The sequence below is a fragment of the Protopterus annectens genome, chromosome 13.part0 (assembly GCF_019279795.1).
Source record: "Protopterus annectens isolate FY-2018-M chromosome 13.part0, PAN1.0, whole genome shotgun sequence".
Taxonomy (NCBI): Eukaryota; Metazoa; Chordata; order Ceratodontiformes; family Protopteridae; genus Protopterus; species Protopterus annectens.
In genome coordinates, this window is record NC_056747.1 from 418,930,221 (window position 1) to 418,950,220 (window position 20,000).

The window sequence follows — 20,000 nt, forward strand, 5'->3', positions numbered from 1 at the left end:
TCCTGCAGTCAGAAGTGGAACTTTCTCTATTTCTAAATGCAGAAAAAGGTAGTTTATCTAGAAACAAAATCTTGATTTTTTATTAATGTTTGGCGTAGATATTGAGGACCGCAAGTCATTAGGCTTTTTTGGGTGGAGGGGCTTCTACTTTTAACAGTTTACTGTCACACTTTTGGTAAACTAATTGCCAGGCATTTGAAACTATAGCATCAATTTGTAAGAAGGACTATATGTGGATTAATTCTTTTATTTAGATTGTATCTGTTGGCTTAATTGGTTTTAGGTTTTTTTATGATTATTTTCATGTTTCACTGTTGCAGTCATCACACTTGGGTTGTCTGCCAGCAAGCAGGTACCACTCAGTCAGCCTGAATACCAGAGTCTTGGGATTTTTGCATCGGATGCTGTTTTCTCTTCCATGACATCTGGTCAAAAGGGGTATAAAACATGCAGCCAATGCCATTACATCAGCTTTTCTTGCCATGCGGAAGCAGAAGCAGTCGGCAAGTGCCGGTCGGCCGCTACCTGAAATTTTAGTTTCAAACCTGAAGTCTTTTAAAGCTAAGTACCCCACTGGGGATCCTTTTTTCTTGATTGTGTTTCACTGCTGCAGTCATTACACTTGGGTTATCCTGCCGTCAGGTGGTCCTGGAGTCGGCCAGAGTTCCAAAGTCTTGGTCTGGCGTCGGTTGCTGTTGCTTCTTCCCTGACGTCAGTGCGCCAGGGTTATACAAGATGCAGCAGACACCGTTTTCTCCAGTCTTTCTTGCTGTGTGGTGCCCGAAGCAAAAGCAGTTCGCAAGTGCCGGTCGGCTGACTCCTGAGATTTTCAATTCGAATTTCACAACTGAAGTCTTCAATAAAGCTAAGTACCCCGTTGGGGATACTTTTTCTTGCTTCAGACAAATGTCAGTCAAAGTTAGTAATTGTATTTCTTGTGGGAAGCAAATACCTCATAAGGATTTTCATTCTTCCTGTATTCCATGCCTAGGCCCAGACCACGACATCACTTGTTGTCAGTTTTGTGCTAGATTTAACAAACGCACTATTAAACGTCTGTTTGATTTTGCTCGCCATTAGTTTGGCCGAAGGTTTAATTATACCATGCCGTCGGAACAACCGACTACTGGAATACACAAAAAACGCAAAGACAAGTATAAGGACAGGCATCCGAGGCCCATAACTGACGATGAAGCCTCTTCTAGGCCAGTCGCTTGTTTGCCGGTTCTCATTGAGGCGTTTTGACACCCACTACCTCAGAGCCACAGGCCGCCTCCGACTCCCACGTGGAGATGTCTAGGTTTCTGGATACTCAAGGTGTTGGGCCTACGGAGACTAACCCTTCAGATGGGCCCGGAGCTGCTGAGCAGGCACCGGCTTCTGAGGGTGTTTTCAGACCTTCACAGCTTACCATAAAAACTACAACCAAGTCTTAAAACTCCATTAAAGACAAGCAAGTACAGCATTTACCTGAACAGGCCTCCATGCCTAAAAAACAGATGCTCAGAATGGCCGAATACTTAATTACTCTGATCAGTGGTACCCATCCCCCTCCCGATAAAAGGCCTAGGCAGGATACAGACTATGATTCTTCTGACCAGGTTTCCATTTCTTCTGATTCCTCTTCAGACCAGGGATACTCTTTACCCCCCTTATGGGGACTCTGATGCTGAAGAATCAATTCCTTCAGCCTCTCCTCTTGAGGATTCTTTTGGGGAAACTTTACATACCATGAGGGAGCATTTCCATTGGGAGGGCCAGGATTACTCAGAATCCAAGAAAAGGCTCAGACTTCCTTTTATTGCCTCAGCACAGGCCCCTTGCTCTTCCGCCAGTGTTAGATGTTGTGGATGATGTGTTTTCTGAATCCAGTTTAAACCCTGATTCTTTGCCCCCTGCTCCAGTCAAGCCAGGCAGGTACTACAGAGTCCCTGACTCTCAAATTTCTTTATAAAAACCCTGTTGACCCAGAAACTATTTCCCGGGGTCCTAAAGGGGTAAAGGCTTCCACGGCTAAAACTCCAGTTCCCTCTGACAGGGATTCTAGAGCATTAGACAGATGTGGGAAGAAAGTTTACACCTCTGCAACTTTAGCAGTGAGAGCTTTAAATTGCCAATTTCACATGCTTAAATACCAACAATATTTAATGTCTCTGTTAAAACAGAAAATGATTGTAAGTTCTCAACGTCCTGACTATAAGGAAATGCAGAATTTATTGCATGCAGCTGAACAAGTGGGAAAACATACTCTGCATTGTGGTTTCGATTCATTAGAGGCTTCTTGTAGAGCAGCAGTTACAGGATCTGTGATTCGAAGACATGCTTGGTTAAAAGAACAAGGTTTACTTGATCATGTTAAGGCTAAATTATTGGATGCTCCTTTACAGCAGGATATTTTATTTGGTGTTAAGGCAGAAGAGGTATTAAAGAAAATAGAGGATAAGGCAAAATCTATGCAAACAGTGACAGATTTCTTACAGGTACAGCCACCTCGATTTAGCAGAAATTGGCCTTTAAAGAATTGGTCTTTTCCAGTGTCAGACCACAAAGAGGCAGATACAGACACCGAAGAGGCAGATCTCAGCCCCAAGGCTCTTGCAGACCACGACAGTGGGGTGCTTCAACCCCAAAAGGAGGTGAAGACAAGTCACAACCTTACAGGAAACAGTCCCAATGACTTCCCACTTCAAATGCCAAGCACTTAACTTTTGGCAGCTCCCTTAGGGGGGAAAACTAGCACTTTTTTTCTCAAAATTGGCATATAATCACCCAAGACAAATGGGTTCTGAATATTGTCTCTCAAGGTTACAGGTTCCACTTTCACACTCTACCAAGGCTAAAAGGAATGCCAGACCTGCAATCAATGGGCAGAGGCACAAAAACAAATTACAGCCCTCATGGACATGAGAGCTATTCAAAATGTGCCACAACAGGAACAAGGACAGGGATTTTACTCAAGACTTTTCCTGGTCCCCAGAAAGGACAAAGCCTGGAGACCCATACTAGACCTTTCTACTCCAAATACTTATCTGGATGTTCCGAAATTCAAATTGTTGACACTACAGCAGCTTCTTCCCATGCTGGGCAAGAAGGCTTGGCTTGTTACTTTGGACCTCAGAGGCATACCTGTATGTCCCTATCAGACAAAATTGCAGAAGAAACCTCCGATTCATAGCTGTTTCAATGCATTACCAATTCTCTGCACTGCCCTTTGGCTTATCTACTGCACCCAGAGTCTTCACAAAGTGCCTGGCACCAGTAATTGCATTTTGCAGACAAAAAGGAATTCAAATATTTCCATACCTGGACGACTTCCTTATTCAAGCAGAGCGCAAGGACATTCTTCTAAAGCATCTGGCGTTTGTAAAAAGGCTGCTAATTTACGTAGGGTACACAGTAAACTAAAAAGTCAAAACTAGTGCCCTCACAAGAGATGATATTCCTGGGTGCCAGCTTAAATACAACAGCCCAGATGGCTTATCTCACGCCAGACAAGCAAGGACAACTGACTCATTACTTTCAATTGATGGCAACAAAAAACCAACTCCCTGCAAGAAAAATTCTGCAGGCCTTGGGATTCATGGCATCCTGCATACTACTAATTCTATATGCCAGACTGCATATGAGGAAATTACAATGGTACCTAAAAAGTGTTTGGACTCAGCACTGTCACAGTTTGGAAGCAGTAATACCACTAATTCCCTGCCTGCAACAGGAGTTTCGATGGTGGACACAGGCATGTCAACTCAAGGGACAGCCTTTCACTCCTCCCACAGCCAGGCAGACCTTAACAGATGCTTCGGATTACGCCTGGGGGAGCACACATGGCAGGAAGATGTATTCAGGACAAGTGGACTACAGACAAAATGCATCTTCACATCAATCAAAAAGAGATGTTGGCTGTACAAAATGCCCTAACAGCTTTCAAGGACCTCCTGCATCCAGGACAAGTATTGAATTCAGACAACACCACAGTTATGTGGTACGTAAGCAAGGGGGCACTTATTCTTATCCCCTATTCAGACAAGCCATGACCTTGTGGAACACGGCTCTAACCTATCAAGTTAATCTACAAGCACAATTCCTGCCAGGAAAGAAAAATACTCTGGCAGATGACTTGAGCAGACACATCATGGATCCTCACGAGTGGAAATTAAATCCACAAGTATTCAGCATAACGCAAAAATGGGGGTGCCCAGACATGGTTCTCTTTGCCTCCCCAATGAATTGCCAACTACAAAAATTCTGCACAAGGACTTATCACACAGAGGCATGGGAAGTGGATGCGCTCTTGTTCAGCTGGAAAAACCTAAAAGTTTATGCCTTCCCACCACTGCCTCTCCTTTCAAGGGTACTCCTAAAAGCCAGACAAGAAAAACCACAGATGATTCTGATTACCCCAGACTGGCCACGCCAGCACTGGTACCCAATCTTAAAGAACTTGGCTCAAGGCCCGCCATGGGTTTTACCTCAAACTCCACACCTTCTGACTCAACAAAACATTCAGATCCTGCACAGTCTGCTCAAAACCTTAAACCTGGCTGCATGGCAAATTCATTAGTCAAGCAGACAACATCTCTCTCTAAAGCTGTTATGGATGTCATTTTTCTAGGCCAGGAGGCCTAGCACCAGGAAATCTTCAGAAAAGTGGAAGCTATTCTGTGCCTGGAACCAGGCTCAAAGCTTTGACCCTCTTGTCGCAAATATTCCTCAAATTTTCCAATACTTAACTGAGATACTGGACAAAGGACTATCCTTTTCATCAATTAAGATCCATGCCTCTGCCATATCTGCTCATTACAACACAGATCCTCCTATTTTCTCTCATCCATTGCTAAAACAGTACCTCAGAGGGGCTAAAAACATAAGACCGCCACGGAGAGCACCAACTTGCGACCTCAGTTTTGTCTTGGAAAAACTTACTTTACCTCCTTTTGAGCCAGCCAATTCAGCAGAATTAAAGTATGTATCATGGAAAACTGCTCTGTCGGGCAATAACCTGAGCACGAAGTGTCTGAGTTACAGGCAGTAATGGCAGTGGAGCCTTTCATCATTTTTCACCAAGACAGGGTTTCTTTAAGAGCAAACCCTTCATTTATGCCTAAGGTAGTATCCAGTGTGGCTCTTCACCAAACTATTCACTTGCCAACTTTTTATCCAAATCCCCAGAATAAAGGGGAGAGACTTCTGCATTCCATGGACATACACAGACAATTATGTTTCTACTTGGACAAAACAAAAGCTTTCAGAAAAACTGAGCAATTTGTTTGTACCATATGCTGCAGGATCACAGGGAAAGGCTATTTCAAAGCAGACCATTTCTAAGTGGATAGGACACTGTATCCGGTTCTGCTACACACAGCATGGGAAACCTGTACTTAGTAACATTAGGCCACATTCCACCAGGGCAACAGCCACTTCAACTGCTTACCTTAGAGTACCTACCAAAGATATCGTGGATGCTGCAACTTGGAGTTCAGGGCACAATTTTACCAAGCATGATCACTTGCCTCTTTATTCTAGATCCAGAGCTGGCTTTGCCGCTGCAGGGCCTCATAGCCACCCCAAATCCTCTAGAACCACCACCCTAACTCAGCTTTGGGATTCAACCCAAGTGTAATGATTGCAGCAGTGAAACACGAACATAGTACAGTTTTGTACCGATCATAAATGTAGATGTTGAGTGTCTTCGCAGCTGCAGTCCAGTTTACCCACCCGCAATCCCCTCTTTCTTAGCTGGGACCTTTCAACCGTATACTACCTATGTGGTGTATTTGCTGGTAACTGAAGGTTTTATTTTTACCTTTATTGTATGATTTTTTTTTTTTTTTAGCAGTATGTATTGCCTACCTATTTGGGGGCACCTGACATCTGGGGCAAGAAACTGAAGAAAATGGTGTCGGCTGCATCTTGTATACCCCTGGCGCACTGACGTCAGGGAAGAAGCGACTGTAACCGACACCGGACCAAGACTTTGGAACTCTGGCCGACTGCGGGACTGCCGGATGGCAGGATAACCCAAGTGTAATGACTGCAGCAGTGAAGAGACACAATCTACATTTATGGTGGGTACAAAACTACTTTCTAACTGATGTCAAAAAAAGTTAACAATTGTCTTGCCTTGGAAAGCAAATTCCTCAGATTTTCATTCTTACTGTCACCTGTTTAGACCCAGATCACGATTTCCTTGCTGTCAGTTTTGTGCCTTGTTTAACGCCTGAAGTATTCATCATCTGGCTATCTTAGTCGCTAAATTCTGTCACTCTCGTTCTTCATATTCCGAAATGGCTTCGCTAAGCCATCAGACTGCAGATTTTCCGAAAAAAACGTAAGGATAAAGGCAGACCGCATAGGTCCAAAACTGCTGACTACGCTTCCGGTAAGCTAGTCACCAGCCCGCCTGTACTCAGTGAGGCGCCTTCGCAGCCCCTGATACCTGCTTCTACAGATTCGCAGGCCTCTGCTGAGACCCATTCGTAGTCAGGTATGCTGCGAGGTGCTCCTTCAACAATGGAACCTGCTGATGTCTCTCCCTTTGTTGGGTCCGGAGCCCCTGTGCAGGCACCGGCTTCTGAGGGTGTATTCTGACCTTCCAATGTGCGTATTAAACAGACAACTTCGTTTTTGTCAAACTACCGAGCTTTTCAGGCCCTGAGTTTGCACTACACCTAGAAAACCGACCAAAGCGCATGCTCAAGCTCCTATGCCACAGAAACAAATACTTAGAATGGCTGAGACCTTATAACCTTAATTAGGGGAAGCCAGCCTTCCCCCTCTAAGACAAAAATTGATTTTCCTTCTGATTCTACAGACCATGAGTCCGATGACTCTGATCCATCTGATTACCAGGACTTACCCTTATCTACCTATGAGGTTTCAGATGCAGAGGATTCCATTCCCTCTGCCTCCCCTCCAGACTATTTTTCTTTTGGTGAAACCTTGCATACCTTGAGAGCATTTCCGCTGGGAAGGTCAGGACTACCCTTAGTCCAAAAAGATACTAACTTTTAGACTTGCCTTGGCACAGGCCTCTAGCTATACCCCTTGTCCTGGATATTGTAGATGTCTTCATGGAATCCAGTCTTACTCCTAACAGGGACCTTAAGGCATTAAGGCTACTATAGCCAAAAACCCTACTCTTTCGGACATGGATTCTAGAGCTTTAGACAGATGGGGTAAAAAGGTGTATACCTGTGCAGCTCTTGCCATCAGGGCTTTGAATTGCCAGTTTCACATCTTGAAGTTCCAGCAGCATATTATGGGACTAATCAAAAAATGTTGTTGCTTCCAGACCGTACAGAAAATAAAGATTTACAGGAGTTAATGCATTCTGTAAACCAAGTTAGTAAACATACTTTTGCAGTGTGGTTTCGATGCCTTAGAGGCATCTTGCAGGGCTGCTGTCATTGGGTCGGTACTGAGAAGGCATGCTTGGCTCAAGGAAGAAATCTTACCAGACCACGTCAAAGCAAAATTATTAGATGCTCCATTAAACCAGGAATGCTCGTTTGGCTCAAAAGCAGAAGTTTTTCTCATAAAGATGGAGGGAAAAAGCTAAGTCTATCCAGGCTGTTTAAGGTGGCTGAACCTGTAAGAAATCTTGGTTTCAGTAGTCATTGGCCTTCAAAAAACTAGTCCCTCCCAGTCCTTCAGTCCAGACCCAGGGGCAACAGACCACCAAGACTACAGTTTCTCAGGGTATGCAGAGATGTAAACAATGGAGTGCTCCCACCTCAAAAACGGGGAGTGGTACACCACCCCCTTATGGGAAAAGTTCACAATGACTTGTCAGTCACCCTCCCTGGCCATGCCCAAGTACTTGCACCTCTAGGAGGAAAACCTGCCCTACAAGCAAAAAACTGGATGTCCATTAACCAAGACCAATGGGTCCTAAACATTGTATCCCAGGGATACAGATTCTACTTCTACTCACTACCAACCCCAAGTGTGATGCGAGACCTTCCTCCAAACCAGTGAGCAGAGGCTCAAAAGCAGGTACTTAATTTTCTCATTATCAGGGCTAGTCAACCTGTTCCAGTAGAGCAAAGGGGACAGGGTTTCTACTCCAGACTGTTCCTGGTGCCCATAAGAGAGAGAGCTCTTGGAGCCCTGTCCTGGATCTGTCAATTCTCAGCACCTACCTGATGGTCCCAAAATTCAAAATGCTTACACTGCAACAGCTTCTTCCTATGCTAGCCAAGGACACCTGGCTAGTCACCCTGGACTTAAAAGAAGCTTATCTGTACATCCCCCATAAGGGAATCTTGCAGGAAATATCTGTTTCAGGGCAGACTCTATGCATCAGTTCTCTGCACTTACCTTTAGCTTATCTTCTACTCCCAGGGTATTCACAAAGTGCCTGGCTCTGGCCATTGCACACTGCAGGCAGATAAATATTCAAATTTACCTATACTTGGACGATTGCCTAATTCAGGTGGACAGTCAGGAATTGCTACTTCAACACCTGGCATTTGTAAAGACTCATTACTTCTCTTGGGTACACCATCAACTAAAAGAAATCACAACTGGTGCCCAGCCAAGATTGTATTCCTGGGAGCAAGCTTGAATACAACTTCCCAAATGGCTTTCCTCACTCCAGAAAAACAGGCTTATTTGACAACTACTTCAAACTAATGGCCACCAAAACCCAGCTATCTGCAAGAAACATACTGCAAGACCTAGGGTTCATAGACTCGTGCATTGTACTAATACCATATGCAAGACTGCACATGAGGAAATTTTAGTTGTATTTAAGTCTGTGGTGTCAGCATTCTCAAGACATAAACAGTAATTCTTATCATTCCTTGCCTAAGGGCAGAGTTCCTTTGGTGGGCAGAGGCATGCAGCCACAACAAGGGACTTCCTTTCACTCGACCCCTCGCCGCCCAAACCCTGACGACGCATCAGACTATGCATGGGGGGGGGCTCACATGGCAGGCAAATGCATTCAAGGCAACTGGAGCCCAGAAAAAATTCCCATGCATATCAATCAAAAGTGTTGGCTGTATAGAATGCTCTGACAGCCTTCAAATACTTTATCCTTCCAGGGCAACTCCTGGTAAGACAGAGAACACCACAGTTATGTGGTACATAAACAAGCAGGGGGGAACTCATTCCTACCCACTCTGCTGCTCAAGGCTGCGTTCCACAAGGTCATGGCTAACCTGCAAAGTACACCTGCGAGCTAAATTTCTGCCAGGCAGACAACTCACTGGCAGACTTGAGCAGAAATCTACTGGACCCACACTAGTGGAAACTGGAACCCAACTCATTCAAACTTCTAATCCACAGGTGGGGTCCACCATAGGTGGACCTTTTTTTCTCCTGCCAAAACCATCAATTGAGCAAATTTTGCACCAGAAATCCTCACAGCAAAGCATGGAAAGTGGATGCCCTGTCCTTTTACATGGGAAAACCTCTCAATTTATGCCTTCCCCCTCTGCCCCTTCTCTCTCAAGTACTAACCCAGATCAAACAGGACAGACCAAGGACAATCGTTAATGCCCCGGACTGGCTGCGCCAGCACTGGTACCTACTCCTATGCAGTCTGACAGCAGTGCCACCATGGCACCTACTTCAGGCCCCCCCCTCCTGCTGTCCCAGGAGGAGGGAAAGATTTTGCATCCACAGCTGCAAACCCTGAACCTGGCAGAGCCTGACTTGCCCCTGAATACACCACCAGCAACCCTCAGCAAACAGGTGCTGGAAGTCATCCTTGAGGCCAGAAGGCTTAGTACTAGGAAATCCAATGCAGAAAAGTGGAAAAGATAATGTTCTTGGAGCCAGTTTCGAGGAAAGAACACAGCCGTGCCCACCTTACTTCAAATCCTAAATTAACTGGCAGAGCTGCTCAACAGCGTTCTGTCCTCTTCAATTAAGATTCATGCCTCTGCCGTCTTGGCTCATTACAATACTGAGCCACCTGTTTTTTTCATCCAACAATTCCTGAGGAGAGCCAACAATTTAAGGCCCCCTGAGTAGAGCTCCCACCGCTGCCTGGAACCTTAACTTTGTACTATAGAAACACCCCCCCCCCCCCCCTTTTTGAGCCTGCTGCTGCAGCATAGTTAAAATTCCTTTCCTACTGCTAGCCATCACTTAAGCAAGAAGAGTGTCTGAGTTAGTCACTAATGGCTGTGGAACCCTTCATTATTTTCCATGCTGACAGCGTTTCCCTCAGGACTAACGCATCATTCATGCCCAAGGTGGTATCCAGTGTGGTTTTAAATAAGTCCATCCATTTAACAACCTTTTTCCCTAATTCTCAGAATAAAGGGGAAAGGATCCTGCACTGCTTGGATGTGCACAGACGGCCCAGGTTCTATCTTGACTGGACTAAGACTTTTAGAAAGTCTGACCAGCTACTAGTCAGCTTTGCTACAGGAGCAGAGGGCAAGGCAATTTCAAAGCAAACCATTTCCAAGTAGCACACTGCATCCATTTCTGCTACAAACGTCAGAAAACCTACCCCACAGGGGATCCAGAACTCATTCCACTAGGGCTACCTCAACCTCTACAGCATTTCTCAGGGGGGAGTCCCTACCAGGGACATCCTGGAAGCTGCAACCTGGAGTTCTGTACACACCTTCACCAAGCATTACCACTTAACTTTTCTAAATCCAGTGCTGGATTTCCCACAGCAGTCTTACAAGGCCTGCTAGCCAGCCCTAATACTTCTTGACTGCCTCCACCCTTCCTCAGCTTTGGGAATCAACCTAAGTGTGATGACTGCAACAGTGAAACATTAACATAGTACAGTTGTGTGCACTTGGCATAAATGTAGATGTTCGAGAGTATTCACTGTTGCAATCCTGGTTACCCTCCCTCCAGCCCCCTGATTTTTCTATACTTTCTACTTATCCTTTTTTTGGCCATATCTATGACAATGGTATTTACTTTTTACTGGAGGTGTTCCACACCAGGTAATTGCTTCCTATTTTGGGGGCTCCTGACATCTGGGGCAAGAAAAACTGATGTAATGGCATCGGCTGCATGTTTTATACCCCTGGCGACCTGATGTCATGGAAGAGGTGACAGCATCTGAAGCAGAAATCCCAAGACTCTGGTGTTCGGGCTGACTGAGGGCTACCTACAGGCAGATAACCCAGGTGTGATGACTGCAACAGTGAATACAGACTAACATCTACATTTATGGTAAGTGTATACAACTGTATTTTCTCAGCCATCTGTAAGCTGTGCCGTATCATCCCCACTGCTGGTGCCATCTGTACTTGGCAACTCCAGCTTAGAACTTCTTTAAGCAAATCTAATGGTGCATCGTTGACCTTCAAAGGTAGACTTCTTCTGTTTCCAAGGCTTCTGATTTTTGGTGCAGAGTTGACATTTTGGATCTCTGTACATTTACATATTTTACACACACAATTGTATGTATTGTACATTTAATAAATTGTAGCAACACCAGTAAGTAGTGTGTTTTAAAGATGCTTTTACTTAATGTCTTAGCCAGCTCACAAATTGTGCACATCTGTCCATTACATGTCTGTATCCATGTAATGGTAGGCCTATGTAAGTGTAGTTGCTGCCATGTGCTAACAGTCTAATCTTTGGATTGTGTTCATTGCAACTGTTTGAAAATAAACATCCAGGTTGTGGCTGAAAATGCACTTGCATTGTTAAAGTAAAAAAATAATAAATGGACAGTCTGTGCCGTTTAATATTGCTTTTTTCAGCTTTGTTTTTCAGTGAATGAAACACTGCTTATTACATTTTGTTCAGCTGCTTTGGACACTGAGAATTAACTGCTTTATCTTAAGCACTTTTGAACCACAGTAGTCTCAGGAACTTCATCAGAACTAATACGCAATGCGTTAAGCCTATGTATAATATTGATCTAACTTGGTGTTTACTGATTTTTAAAAAAGGCATCCAGAACTCTTCACTTTTTCTTGGGAGTGTTGAATTACTCTGCTGATGAGGTGGCTAGACTAAAGTAAGGATTTTTTTTCTTTTGGGTCTTATTTTAAACCACAGGGTGTTTACCAAATGTGTATCTGTTGCAGCTCAGCAAAGGCTACATGAAGCCATGTTGTTCCCTTAAATACCCGACTGGTTCTAAGCTAGATTTTCATTCAGCTTCTTTTTTGGGAGAAGTTTCTGCTTGCATTACTTCACTCTGCGTCGGTAAACCTTAAAATCCAGTTTACTCACTAGTAGGTGATCACATAAAGGGCTGCAGCCTAGATTTTGCGTCATACAGAGTATATCTTCCAGTGGACTTCTAGCTTTTTATTCATAATTTGCTTCAGAATGTCTGTCATGACACCTGTAGTAAATGACTTGTTTTATGCTATACACCATATTCCTATATTTAGTGGATCCTACAGTTTCAGATTGGAAGCCTCCATCTTGTCTGGATTTCCAAGGTCTGCAATGTGCATTTTCAGCACTGGTTGTTCACACCAAGCTTAAGTGCAACCTGTGCCATGGGGTTCACTCCCTTGGCAGTGGGCTGTGCTGATAAGTCTATGTTGAGGAGCAGCAGCTGGTTCAGGTTGTCTGAAGATTCTGTCGGGAAGTTGTGATGGGGAAGTCGTAATGCCCTTCCAGGGCTTTCTACACCTTAACATGATTGCTTTTCACTCCACACAACATGGTTGTGGTTTGGTACAGCAACAGGCAAGTGAGGAAAAAAGTTACTGATAGCTTTTCAGCAAAAGAGTGGGTGTTTTGATAACTAGCCATTATAACCAGGGAAGACCAGTTCACTAGTGGAAAGCTACTGCTGATGAAAGTTGTAGTTTGGAAATTTAATTTGATGTTTGGTAATATGTTGCTGTCTTAGTTTATGCAACCAACACAGCCCCTCCCCCCCACCCACCCACTCATCCCTCGGTTGAGGAATGTGCATGGGATGGTGTGGTGCAGAAATACCCCCCTTCAGTTTTGTGCTCATTTTTCTCTGGTCATCCTTAAAGCCCAGCAGCACATGTCTAATGTCATTCTTTAGCTTTTTCATTTGATAACTGACTCGCTGTTTGGGAGCCTCTTCCATTTTAGATGTTCTCCATATTTTGATGCACCCTACAGGCAAATTCTGCCCTGGAATTCACGTTGACCAGTGATGTATTATACACACTAGTCAAGGTTTCTGTTTTAACCCAATACACACACACAGACACACACACACTGCCGAGACAGGTGGACATGCTTTTCAGTTTTCATTGCCAAAGGGCTTGACTCGTTCTGCATGCCTGTTTATCAGTTACTGAACGTTTTGTGTGGATTTTTGATCTCTGAGTGGGTTGATTCCTCTGTCAATGTATTAAGCTGTGGTAAAACATTTTTGAGTGCTATAAACGTTTGTCATTCCAATTGCTGCAGTAATGTTCAGGTAATATGGGTGGTTTCCTCGCCCAAGAAATAAGTGGCTGGCTTAACAAAGCTCTGTCTCCTCCAATCTGTTCAGCCTGACTGGCTAGCCCCTAAGAGGGGCAGTCTGCAGTCAGTGAAGATGTTTCTTTTTGAAGCCTCAAGGAGAAGCACCTCTGGGCCTTCAGGGGAACAAATACCAGATAGGAGCTTTTCTGGCAATTTGGGGGATCCCAGCTACATAAAAATCATTCTTTATAGTGAAGCTGCTATTTTAATTTTATTTCCTGATAGTGGTATTTTCACTTTAAGAAACCTGGTATTTTTTTTTTTAATATCTGAAGTTTACTGTTAAGTCTGTCCCGAAATAAGGTTAATAGCCTTGTGGGACTTACCTTTTCAACACAGGCTGCATTAAAATACTTGTTTTAGCTAACTGGGAGCTAGTTTACACATGTAGTAAATTTATTTTCACAAATATTTCTCACCGTTTCCCTTTGGGACAGGCAAGGGTGTTTTTTTCATTGTACTGTATATGTTCACTTTGTGACAGCCTGCCTACCTTTTTCTTCTGTCTGTATATGTAACTTGTTAAAAGGATTGCTGACAGGAAATGTGCTTCCAATGCTTTTTACTTGGTAAAGTGTGTGCTGTTTGTGTACACTAGGTGACTACTTATTTATGACTGACATGCTCCAGTAATGCTCACCATTTTGTCTCCTGTGCTACAGTATGGATACTTTGGTCATGTTTGCTCCATTTTCTCCTTTTCCTAGAAAGAAAGCACTTGGCCCAAGGCACAAGCAAGGGCTCCACATCAGCTGCCAGTGAATGAACCTGTAGTGGCCATTTGCTGATTTTGGTATTTCACTGTTGCAGTCATCACATTTGGGTTAGGTCGTCAATGGTATAAAGTAAGGCAGCAGATTCGATTACATCAGTCTTTCTTGCCATGTAGCCTGAGGCAGAAGCAGTTCGCACGAGTGCCGGTCGGCCGCTATCAGAGTTTTGTTTCCGAATTGAATTTGAAGTCTTCTAAAGCTAAGTACCCTGTTGGGGATCCTTCTTTCTTGCACTGACCGATGTCAAAGTTAATTGTCTCGACTGTGGAAAGCAAATGCCACACAGACTTCTACTATTACTGCGTCATTTGTCTAGGCCCAGACCACTACGTCCCCCATTGTTGCTTCTGTGCTTTGTTTAATGCCAGAACTGAGTCGTCGGGCCCTTATTGTAGCCAGATATTTTCGTTTACAGTCCTCTTATTCCAATATGGCTTCTGTAAGCCATCAGACAGCAGATCTTCCGAAAAAACGTAAAGTTAAAGACGGTGACTGCACAGGTCCAAACCTTCCGATGACCCTTCCGTTAAGTTAGTCAATACTCAGGTACTCAGTGAGGCACTTGCAGCCCCTGATGCCCGCTTCAGTTGATTCGCAGGCTGCTACCAAGACGCATTCGGCCGCAAAACTTTTTGTCTAAGGATCCTGCAGTTGTCTCTATCTTGGTCGGGTCCGGAGCAGCTGAGCAGGCACTGGCTTCCGAGGAAGCCATTCACACCACCGAATCACGACAGTCTTCTTTTGCAACTACCGTTCTTTCGAAAACACCAGAGTTCATTGGGCCCAGGGTTTGAACCGCACCCAAGAAACTGACTACCCTCTCTCGGGTGCCTGCTACCTTGCCTCAGTCTCAAATGTTTAAAATGGCAGAAAACCTACTGCTGATCAGGGGTAGCCAAGCTACTCCTTCAAAAAGGAAGAGAGATCTTTCCCAGTAGTTTTGCCTGAACAAGAGTCAGATGAATCTGATGCATCTGACTATGAAGACATGCAGCCCCTCTCCACTTAGGAGGATTGTGATGCAGTGGATTCCATTCAGTCAGCCTCTCCCCCAGAGGATTTTTCCTTTGTGGAAACCCTGCATACTTTAAGGGAGCATTTCCAATGGAAGAGTCAGGGCTACCCTCCATCTAAAAAGACTCCGAATTCCCAGATCTTCTGCCAACACATACCCTTGGCCATCCCTACAGTCCTGGATGTGGTGGTGGATGATTTCCTTTAATCCAGCTAGACTCCTGACTTCCTAACCCCTGCTCCCAGAAAACCAGATGGGTACTACAGAGTCCCTGATTCTCTCAAATATCTTTTTAAAAATCCAACAGCTGACCCTGAAGTCATTTCTTAAGGGCCAAAAAGGAATTGAAGCAACCTGTGCTAAGAATACCACCCCCTCAGACTGGGATTCCCAAGTGTTTGGTAGAGGGAGTAAAAAAGTATACACCTCAGCTACTCTTGTTATCAGGGCACTAAATTGTCAGTTCCATATGATTTAAATATCAGCAACATACCTTGGAACTGCTTAAACAAAAAATGTCCTTTCCTGCTTGGGCAGAATCTAAAGATTTACAAGACTTACTGCATTCTGCAAGTCAAGTAACTAAACACACTTTGCACTGTGGCTTTGATGCCCTAGAAGCTTCTTGCAGGGCAGCAGTCGCTGGATCCGTTATTAGAAGACATGCATGGCTTAAGGAACAACCCCTGCCAGACCATGTAAAATCTAAATTGTTGGATGCACCCTTGCACAAAGATAATTATTTGGCACTAAGGCAGAAGAGGTCTTAAAGATGGAAGAAAAAGCAAAATCTGTGTAAACAGATTTCTTGCAGGTCCAGCCCCCTAGGTTCAGCAGGCATTTTGCCCTCTAAGCACTGTTCCTTTCCTGCTGTGAGTAAACAGGCCCCGTGGAAACAGACCCTCAGACAGCAGCCCCAGGGAGTGCAGAGATGAGCAGTGGACTACTTCCACTTCAGAACCAGGGAGTTCTAAGTCATCCCCTTATGGTAAGAACTCACAATGACTCACCTCCTCCTGACCTCCCCTGTGCCCTCCTTCACTTACTCCTAGAAGGGGAACTCTCATTTCACTCAAGCACCTGGGCCACCATTACCAAGGACCAATGGGTTCTCAGCATTGTCTCAGGGATACAAATTCTCCTTCCACACCCTTCCAACCCCAAAAGGGTTCCCACATCTACCACCAAATCAGTGGCATAGGCTCGAAAGCAAATCCATTCCCTGCTCTGAGGGCAGTAGAGCACGTTCCTGCACAACAGATAGGCCAAGGCGTCTACTCCAGATTTTTTCTGGTGTCCAGAAAAGAGGGCACCTGGCACCGCATTCTTGATCCATTTTAAACACCTTCTTGGTGATCCCAAAATGCTCGCCCTCCAGCAGGTACTACCTATGCTCTCCAAGGATGCTTAGCTAGCTAGCCAACCTGGATCTAAGAGAGGCCTAGGCCTACCTCCACATTCCTACCACGGAATCATGCAGAAAACATCTCTGCTTCAGGGCAGGATATCAACACATGGTTATCTGCACTTCCCTTTGCCTTATCTACTGCTCCCAGAGTTTTCACAGAATGCCTGGCTCTGGCCTTTGCCTTTTGCAGACAAATATTCAAATGTACCCCTACTTTGACTGCCTTATTCAGGCAGACAACCAGGAAAAGCTGCTCGGACACCTGGCCTTTGTGTACCCTAGGGATGTTTGGCTCTTTACAATCAATGAAAAGAAATGAAAAGTGCCCACCCAAAGAATCCTCTTCCTGGGAGCAAGTCTGGACACAGCATCCCAGATAGCATATTTTACACCAGAGAAACAAATTTTCCTGTCAGCCTACTTTTCTCAACTGGCCACCAGGCTCAAACTTTCTGAAAGGAAAATCCAGTAAGCTCTGGGGCTCATGGCACCTTGCATACTCCTCATTCCATTTGCCAGACTGCATATGAGGAAACTTCAGTGGTTACCTAAAGAGCCTTTGGTGTCAATACTCTCAAGACCTGGAAACTCTCTAATTCCTTGCCTCAGGAATTTCTTTGGTGGGCAACACCATGCTCACACGAGGGACTTTCTCCCCACCCCCTGCCGCCCAGACCCTCACCACAGACTCATCAGAATACGCTTGGGGTGCACACCTGGATGGCAGGTGCATACAGAGCCAATGGATCCCACAGCAAATCCCCTTGCACATCAAAAAGATGATGACTGTGCAGCACGCCTTGGTAACTTTCAAACCCCTTTTCTCTCCGGGGTTCTCTTTATCAAAACAGACGCCACTGTGATGTGGTACATCAGCAACAGGGAGGGACTCCATTCCTACCCTCTATACAGGCTCACCATGACCCTTTGGCTGCAGCCTCTTCCATGCAACTACACCTGTTAGCACAATAGCTACCAGGCCCTCTCAACTCCCTGGCAGACCGTTTAAGTAGAAACCTTTTGGACCCACACAAATAGCATCACAACAAAAAGTACCTTCTTCCTAATAACTTGGAAATGTGGAACCCCGAAGGTCGACCTCTTAGCCTCCCATACCAACCGTCAGCTCAGCAGATTCTGCACCAGGGAGCATCACTGCATGGCTTGGAAAGTGGATGGCCCTGTCCTTTCCCTGGGTCAATCTCTTGGTCTATGCCTTTCCTCCCCTCTCATTCCCAGGGTATGGCTCAAAATGAGGGAGGAAAAGCCAAGGACCATTCGCAAGCTCCAGACTGGCCCTGACAGCAGTGGTACCCTTTGCTGCACAGCCTGTCTCCCGCTGCCTCCATGACATCTTCCTCAGATATGAAACTTCTTAACCCAGAGTGAAGGGAAGTTCATGCATCCCCAAGTGCAAACACTTAGTTTGGCAGCTTGGCTTATTCCCTAACCCCAAACCAATCTGCCATCCTCAGTAAACGAGTTCTGGATGTTATCTGGGAGGCCAGACACCCTAGCACCAGAAAGTCTCTTATGCAGATAAATGGAAAAGATTCTGCACCTGGATCCAGGCTAAGAGGGCCAATACAGCACAGCCCTCCATCCCTCTCATCGTGGATTACTTAGCTGATCTACTTGCACAGTGGTCTCTCTCTAAAAAATTCATGCCTCTCTTCTGCTCTTTTTCCCAGTGAGCCAGCCCCTTTTTTCACACCCTTTGATCAAATAGTTCCTCATAGGGCTAGGAACTTTAGGCTCCTCAGAAGGGCCCCAACACCAGCTTTGGGACCTTAACTTTGTCTTGGAAAAGCTCACCCTGACTCCTTTAGAACCAGCTTCTTTTGCAGAGCTACAATTTCTCTCCTGGAAGACCGCCTTCCTTCTGGCCATCACTTCAGCCAGAAGAGTCTGAGCAGCAAGCACTCATGGCTGTGGAACCCTTCATAATCTTCCATGCAAACTGGGTATCCCTCAGAACTAACACATCCTTCATGTCCAAGGTGGTGTCCAGTGTGGCTCTCAACCAATCTGTTTGTCCACCTTCTTTCCTAATCCCCAGAACAAGGGGGAAAGGATCCTTCACTCTCTAGATTGTGCACAGACAGCTATCTGGACAGGACTAAATCCTTCAGAAAGTCTGATCAATTACTGGTTAGTTTTGTTCCAGGGGCAGAAGGCAAAGCCATCTTCAAGCAAACAATTTCCAGATGGATAGTGCACTGCATCCATTTCTGCTACAGCATGGTAAGCTTACCCCCCCCCCCCCCCACACACACACACACAAGTTGGTCTGGATGCAATCCACCAGAGCAGCCTCCACCTCTGCCGCTTTCCTCAGAGGAGTCCCCACCAGGGACATCCTGGAGGATACCATCTGGACATCTGTTTACACTTCTACCAAGCATTACCACCTGCCTCTCCAAATCCAGGGCAGGGTTCGCCTCTGCAGTCTTGCAGGGCATCCTGGCCAGCCCCTAGTTTCCTTGACTGCCTCCATCCATTTCTTCAGCTTTGGGAATCTACCCAAATGTGATGACTGCAACAGTGAAACATGAACTTAGTACAGTTGTGTAAACTTACTATAAATGTAGTTGTTAGTGTGTTCACTGTTGCAGTCCTGGTTTCCCTCACTCCAGCCCCCCTTTTTCCTTTCTCCTTTTATTCCCATTTTTACATGTTGTACTTTCCTTATAAGGGACATATTGGTATATTCCACTGGTGGGGTTCTTCCACCAGAACCTGGCCTCCTACTTTAGGGGCTCCTGACAGGGCAAGAAAAACTGATGTAATTTCATCATAAGCTTAAGTCTAGTCTGCAAAGCTATGGAGAGGATCATAATGGAGCTCATAAACAAAGATATAGGGGACTTGCAGACATTGGACCCGACCCAGTTTGGCTTCAAGGGCAGATCATGCCTTTTGAACTTGGTCGACTTCTTCGAAACAGTCACCAAGGCCATTGATGAGGGAAAGGCAGTCCATACAGCCTACCTTGACCTTGCAAAGACTTTCGACACAATACCCCACTCTGGTTTTGTAGAAAGACTTACCAGCTTAAATGTAAACCCATATGTCACAAGATGGGTTGCAAACTGGCTTAAGGACAGAACCCACAGGGTTAGAGTTGCTGGCGCTATGTCAGACTCCAAGCCGGTCACAAGTGGTGTCCCACAGGGCTCGGTCCTTGGCCCCCTATTGTTCGGCATTACTTCTCAGAAGTACAGGCCAACATGGGAGGACTTTGGCTGACAAAGTTTGCTGACGACTGCAAACTGGGCGCCATAGTGGAAAGTGCATCGGACACGGATATCCTTCAGAAGGGACTCCCGGAAACAGATAGCTGGTGCCAGAGCCATGGCCTGAAGTTAAACGCCAAAAAATGTATAGTCATACCCTTCGGGAAAAA

At 45.3% G+C, this 20,000-nt stretch overlaps 1 protein-coding gene across 1 annotated transcript in view; it reads left to right on the forward strand.

The window, feature by feature from the left end:
* Nucleotides 1–20,000, forward strand: part of BAZ1B (bromodomain adjacent to zinc finger domain 1B) — a 2,173,382-nt gene that overhangs the window by 157,903 nt on the left and 1,995,479 nt on the right. The gene's annotated exons all lie outside the window — the stretch shown is intronic.